This window comes from Emydura macquarii, unplaced genomic scaffold (genome assembly GCF_026122565.2).
Source record: "Emydura macquarii macquarii isolate MOO-44397 ecotype Brisbane River unplaced genomic scaffold, CSIRO-AGI_Emac_v2 contig_1045, whole genome shotgun sequence".
Classification (NCBI taxonomy): domain Eukaryota; kingdom Metazoa; phylum Chordata; order Testudines; family Chelidae; genus Emydura; species Emydura macquarii.
In genome coordinates, this window is record NW_027131182.1 from 9731589 (window position 1) to 9739014 (window position 7426).

Here is a 7426-nt window from a genome sequence, read left to right on the forward strand (position 1 = left end):
CACACTAACTCAGACACCCCTAGATTTACTTATACCATCTCTGAATTTGGCCTCAGCACTGGAGACATTTTACCATCCTCAGTGTTGCTGATGTTTCTAATAAGCCTGATTCACAGATAGTGTAGGGGTAACTCTGTACATAGGGTCACATCTAAAGGTGATATTAAAGGTGGCCTAAGTTACACACCAGTAAGCAGGTGTAAAGGAATCTAATGAAATCTCATTATTTAACAAGGCTAGGCGGATCAAAATTGATGTAACTTACATGTCAAGGGGATGAAGAAAAGGGGAATAAGCAGAAAAAGCAACTACCAGCAGTATCAGGAAGCAAAACCAGTCTCCAGGCAACCTAACAAGTACAGCTGGCCTGTAGTAGACTGCCCGATTGGTTACACTACCTGATGGGAAGAATAAGCAGACCAGCTGTAAAGTCCAATAGCAGCAGTCCAGTGGTTGATCAAAGCATTTACTCATGGCTGTTATAGCTCCTGCTTGTTCCCAGCCTTACTCCTGCCTTGGCCCCAGTCTTGCCCATGCCTTCCATCACTCCAGGTAGCCTTATTCTAACCATGGGCTCTGACTCCTGACTCTGGCTGCGACCCTGGGCTCCAGTTTCTGATTACTGACTCTGGTTTTGACTCCCTCCCCCTTAGATTTGCTCTAACCATCTGGGCTCCTGTTCCAACCAGTAGGTGTGACCACCTGCATCCTGGTCACTGATAGTTTGAGCAGCCCCACTATACTTAATAAGAGACCTAGAGCTCATACAGTGAGCATGGATCCTACAAAGGCCAATATCTCTGTGATGGAGATAGTGGGGGCTCTCCAGACCTTACAGACCCAGATTGCTGCCCTGTTGGCACAGAAGGCTATCCTGCGAGATCCAGCCATGCTGTTCCTGACAAGTTCAATAGCAATGCAACAAATTTAGTGGGTTCTTAAATCACTGTCAGTTCCTATTTCGGCTACACCCACAGTCATGCCCCAGTGACCAAGTCCAAGTGAGATTAATTATCAGCCTGTGTACTGGGGAAGCTATGGCTTGGGTGTCTCCACTCCTGGAAAAGTCACACCCATTTCTGGGACAATTTGAGGACTTCATTAGAGCTATGGCAGTGATCTTTGATAACCCAAGCCACGAAAGTACGGCACAAGCCACACTTCACATGTTGTGCCAGGGACATTGACCAGTTGCTAAATATGCAGCTGTGTTCCAATGCTGGGTAGTAGACACCGAGTGGAACAAGGCCGCCCAGTGTTATCATTAATAGCATTGCTTAAGCTGAGACAGAAAAAATGAACTGGCACATGTGGAATCCCTATCTGGCCTGGATGCCTTAATCAACTCATGCATCAAGATCAGTGACTGCCTGCCAGAATGCCACCAAGAAAAAAAGGTGGTTTTCCAGGATCCCATCTGCTTTGCCTGCTGTGGGCTCCTAGTCACCAGTTCCTCATCCATTGCCCAAATCCAAGCAAGTCAATCAGGGTTGGACCCACCTTTCTGCCATAGAGAGGAATGAATGCCGGGAATCAGGCCTATGGCTATATTGCAGGGAACCAGGACACTTTGAATTGAACTGCCCTACCAAGGCCTGTGTCAGCAAATGTCAACTCCCAAGAGGGGGGGGGTCCTGGCTGGGTTAATGCCCTTCCCCTCTCCCCAGCAGTCCAGACTTGTCAGATGGTACTCTGATGATGGCCAGTCAGTGCCCAACACATCTCCAAATCCCAGCATTTCATAAAGGACTTCCTTAGGGACATGCTGGATCAATTTGTCGTCATTTACCTGGACAACATCCTCATTTTCTTCAGAAGTCAGGACCCCCACAATCCTCATGTGTGCATTGTCTTTGAGAGATTCTGCGAAAGCCAGCTCTGTGCAAAGCTTGGGAAATGAAAGTTCGATAAGGACTCAGTGAAATTTTTGAGATATAGCATCTCGCCTGAGGGACTCACTATGGACCCACATAAGGTGGTTGCAATACCTGACTAGGCCACACCCAAGGACATAGGCAGGCTACAGTGATTCGCCAATATCTACAGGCGATTTGTTAAAGAATTCTCCAGTTTGGTTGCACCAATAAGGGCACTCCTGCAAGAAGGGATCTGGATCACCTGGTCCACTGTTTCACCCAGATCCCACTAGACCATTTATGATCAAGACCAATGCCTCAGTCTTTGCCATAGGTGCAGTATTATCTCAACATATAGGCTCCAGCAATATACTCCACCCCTATACTTTTTATTCTCTGAAGATAACGCAGTTGGAAAAAAATTATGATATTTGGGAGCTACTGGCTTTCAAGGCAGCTTCTAAGGAGTGACGCCACCTCCTACAAGAAACCCAATTCCAGATACAAATCCTGTTGGACCACACAAATCTGGAATACTTATGGATTGCTAGATACCGCAACCAACACTAGATCCACTGTTCCTTCTTCACTCACTTCAACTTTGTTGCAACCTACCACCCAGGGACAAGAAACAGGAAGGTGGAAGCCCTATCCTGCAAAGACAAATCTCAAACCTGGCAAAGAGCCTTCTGCCACTGTGCTTTAGGTATTCAACTTTGTCAACAAAATGATTGACAGCAATCTGATATCCTCCCTCCGCTTCCTGCTGACCCATTCTCAACCAAGATCCATTAGACCCTGAACAATGCAGATATCTGACCCAGCTCACAATTCTGACTACAGAATGGCCTCCTCTGTTGCAAGGGTTGTAGTTAGGTTCTGGAGGAACAACAAACTATGTTTCAAGTGTTGAAACTCTGCCATGATTTGCCATTTGGAATCTGATCTTGAGTAGCTTCTGGTGGCCAGGCCCCCCATGAGTTTACATCAAGAATTATATCCTTTGATCTCTGAGCCCATAACAAGAATCCATAATCAAAACCCCTTGGTCTCCTCCAGCATCTGCCCATGCTGCTGCAGCCTTTATCTACTATATCAATAGACTTCGTTGCAGAACTGCCACGCTCCCAGGGATATTCTGTAATCCTGGTTGTCATTGACCTTCTAACTAAGATGGCACACTTCATCCCATGCTGTATTGTTTCTACCACACAAGAGATGACTCAACTCTTCCCGGAAAATGTCTTCCACTACCACAGGTTACCAATTGGCATTGCATCAGATCAGGGTCTCCTATTCATTTCCCAATTCTGGCAGAAATTTCTCAGACCTCCTTGTCATTGAGTTCCTCGCTTCAGTCATGTATCATCTACAGACTAATGGGCAAACAGAGAGGGCAAACCAAATCTTGGAGCAGTATCTTCATTGCTTTTTGAGTTACCACCGGGACGACTGACTTCCTCTGCTGTGCTACAATGAATTCACAATAACAATGCAATCTATATCTCCACCCAACATAGCCCATTTTTTTTCAAATTATGATGTTCAACCTGTGATATATCAAGGGCAGAGGGCGGCAGGAGAGTATGCGAAGGGAGGTATATCAGCCCTAGGATGATCAGGGCTTTATTCCCTGCAGCCTAACTGGAGTCATGAAGGGGCAAGTGGGAGCCAGTTGAGGCCAGTTAGGGATCAGCCAGGTGCTCCATAAAAGGGCTCCGCCCCAAACACACAGGGCACAAGGTGGAGGAAGCAGAGGTGTTGTGCTGTGTGGAGCGGAGCGGAGCGAAATAGCAGACCGAAGTAGCGAATTGTGGGAGAGCGGAAGAACTCTGAAAGGAGGTATGAGCCCGGCAAGGACATAGGACCGGAGAGGCCAGAAAGACTGAGGGGGGAAGTAGCCCAGGGGAAGAGACTGCAGCTTCAAAGTACAGAGCCAGCAGTATACCGCTGCGGTTCATAGGGCCCCTGGGACCCGGAGGAGCGGGTCGGCCTGGGTCCCTTCCCCCTCCCCCAGGGAAGACGGGGTGACGGGCATTTTCCTGGCCCCCCCCACAGGAGCAAAGCAGAGATCCACTAGAGGGAAGCCGGCCATTGGCCACAAACCTTACATTCATCCAGACTTGCCCATGTATTCCTCAGTACTGACCACTCACCTACTCTGGGTGCACCAGGAGCTCAAGGAACACTTGCAGTCCTCCAAAGAAGCCTATAACAGGGTGGATCAAGATTGTCAGGCTGCCCAAAATCTGGCCATACGAAAGAAGGCTTGGTTCTCTGTCTAGAATCTTAAATCAAGACATCCATCTGCCAAACTAGACTACCAATACCTGGGCCTCTTCAAGATTATAGAACAGGTGAACCCAGTGGCCTTCAGATTATAGCTGCCCAAGTCTTTGAAGATCTTCTGTCTTCTACATCTCACTTTTAAAGCCCTATACTGAGAACCCATACCCAAACTGCTCCAACACACCACTGCCACCCATAATGGTTCACAGACAGGAGGATTACTTGGTCCACCAAATCCTCAGATCTCAGAAATTTAGGAGAAGGTATCAGTCCAGATGACCAGTCTTGAGAACCAGTAAAGAACATCCACACCCCAGCTCTATTTTAAGAGTTCCTTTGGAAGTGCCTTGAAGCCCCTGGGAGGGGCACTTAACGGAGGGGTATTGACAGGAATCAGGGCCTGCAGCAGAGCCAGTCTCTAGGCAACCTAACAAGTGCAGCTGACCTGGTTCTCAATCCCAGCAGCAACAGCAGTCCAGCACGTGCTCAAACCATTTGCCCACAGCTGCGATAGCTCCTGCTACTGCCTCGTTCCAGACCTGCTCCTACTTTGCCTCTGCCTTGCCTCATGCCAGATTCTGACCCTCCAATTCTTGACTTCTGGCTCTGACATCTGGCCTCTGACTGTGGTTCTGATCCTGGACTCCAATTTCTGGATACCAACTCCAATTCTAGCCGCTAGGCCTGACTCCTAAGGCCAACCACTAAGCACAACCACCCACTGACAAGGAGACTGTAAGAGGGCTATGTTAAACCACTCTCACCAATGAATTCACACTTTTACACCTTCTTCCCGCCTCTTGGTTTGTAAGTTAAACCATCTTAGATTTCTTTACACCTATTTAGCATTTACATATTTACTTAATATTTGTATTACGCTAGTGCTCACTGGCAGTCGGCATCGAGGCCCCATTGTGTTAGGCTGCGTAAAAAAGTTACACACCCAGACCAGTGACAGTTTTAAAACTGGAATTTTATTAAATTTAGTATAAAAACCCTCAAATAAATACAGCTTACACAAGCTCTTTTGCTGCTAAGTCCTTTTAAAGAATACCCCACTTTGCTGCTGCAATCAGAACTGTCCCCTTTAGCTCCTTCAGCACACCTTCAATCCTCAGAGGGACAGGGCATCTATAAATCTATTCCCTTATGAATAGGCTTAGCAGAATTTGATTTTAATTTGTTTATAATTTCAATTGATAACATTCAATGTTTATTTTTAGGCTTTTTATTTTTTTTAATTTTTATCTATTTAAACTTTTACAATTGCGCAAAACTTTGTGGAGGTCAGACAATAAGGGGTCAGACAATTATTTAATGACAGACACTGAGATTCAAAACATTAAAAGTTTTTCAACCGTTAAAAAACAAATTGTCAACATCACATGTCAAAACATATAAAGTAGATATCCTTAAATCAAACTCTAAGGAGTTCTCAAGTAGCATTTTTCTTTTCCTACTTGCAAATTTCAGTTATTATCAAGGGAAATATTTGTGTATGTGCACAGTAAAATTGACATTCAATAAAATCTAATAAAAATAAAAATCTAATTCTTTCAAGCCTTTTTATGAGTGGTTCACTCCCTCTTGTAAATGTAATGTCATCACAACATGTCTACTAACAAAATAGTAGCATCCATCCATCCATCCAACGTATAAGCAGTAGTCCATGAATTCCACAAGCTCTACCTGTTTTTCTCAATTGAGTCTTTGGGTCTCTCCTCTGTCACGAGTTCTGGTACTGATTTGTGAAAACTTCTGCATCTCTCTTCAGTTTATTTCACATTAAGCAGAAAGTTTCTGTAGTAATTTTAGTTCCACTATCCAATTGAATAGTCAGTTCTGAATGCCTGAAATCCCCAAAGATAGAAGATATGACTACATGATCAATGGTATAACCATGTAACTCCAAGTCACTGGGCATAGGACAAGCTATTTAGAAAAAATAGTAAATTAACATAATTACAAACTATCCAGAACTATTAAACAATTCATTTAGAGCAATATCCATTCCATAAGCCTATAATGACTTGTCTTCCCCTTAAAAGCTGTAGCGCCTAATGATTAGCCCACTCCAATATGTGGCATGGCTCATTAAGGGTTCAACAGAGAGAGATATAGAGACCTAAGAAGGATAGAGCCAGAGAGGAATGAATAGTAATTGGAGAAGAAATCCTGTTGCTGTCCCTTTAAGGGCATGGGGCCAGGAGCCATGCAGAGAGGGTGGGGCAAGGCTCCCCTCTCACCCAGCCAATAATGAATGAGCTGGGAGAAGGGTCAATACAAATGCTGCTTCTTCCTCCTTCATAGCAGAGCAGATGCCCACAGATACAACAGGGAGTAAGGAGGATCCTGCAGGGCCCTGCATTAACGGGGAGAAGACAGCAGCTGAACTGTCCCAGCCTGAAGGTAAAAGGATGGATTAGAAAAGGGCCAGCTGGGGAAGAAACTTCCTGATGCCCCCTCCAGCTTCATGATGGAGAGTTAGGAGGCTCCTGAACTGAGAAGAGATTAAGAGGGATAGAGAAGAACTGGAGAGATAGGGCTTGAGGTAAAAGGGCCTGGTAGAAAGAGGTCCAGGGAAGTAGCAGCAACCAATCAAACTGAGCAGTACGTGGTTGCTGTTTACAGAGTGCCTGGGCTGGAACCTGTAGTAGTGGGTGGACTGGTGTTCCTCTATCAGCCACAGGTAAAGTAGCATAAACCCCAAGAAAGGGAGAGGGCTTAGTTGGGAGCCTGAACAAAGGGCTGAGTTTAAAGGGCCCAGAGCTGAAGCTGAAGGTCCTAGTGAGGACAAAGAGACTATCTATTGATCTATCTTTAATACCCTCAGAAGGGGTTCATTTGGAGTTTGTGACTTGGCCAGATGGCCAAGCCACTGAAGACCCACAAAGCCTGCAGGGGATGCTAGGTACAAGACAAGGACTGTGGTACTACACCCAAGTGCTCAAGAGGTGAGTGCCGTTTTACAAAGCCAATATGACTTCTGTGACCCATCTGTGCCTAGGGCAGGGCAGGGCAGGCTGCAAAAGGAGAGCAGATTCTTTCAGGACTGGTGGGTAACACTGAAGTTAGACTCCCCAGCCAGTCACAAACAGTGCTTCTGATTCCCCACACTGGTTCTCAAGAAGCTAAAACAAAAAATACATATTCCCCTTTACTGCATTTCGGTCCTGCATTTCAGTACTGCATTTCAGTCTCTGGCTCCCAGTCAGCAACTGAAAAAGAGAAAAGAGTAAAGAGATAAGTTATTTAAAACTCTGTTCCCTTTACCAAAATGT

The 7426-nt window shown here is 45.7% G+C and overlaps 1 long non-coding RNA gene across 1 annotated transcript; it reads right to left on the bottom strand.

Moving 5' to 3' along the window:
* Positions 1-1802: 1802 nt before the first annotated feature.
* LOC137151286 (uncharacterized) lies at positions 1803-6323 on the bottom strand. The gene is made up of 3 exons (XR_010919231.1): positions 5835-6323; positions 4013-4065; positions 1803-1888 (listed from the first exon to the last, which is right to left on the bottom strand). It is a non-coding gene; the product is annotated as an uncharacterized lncRNA (long non-coding RNA).
* Between the last annotated feature and the right edge of the window lie 1103 nt (positions 6324-7426).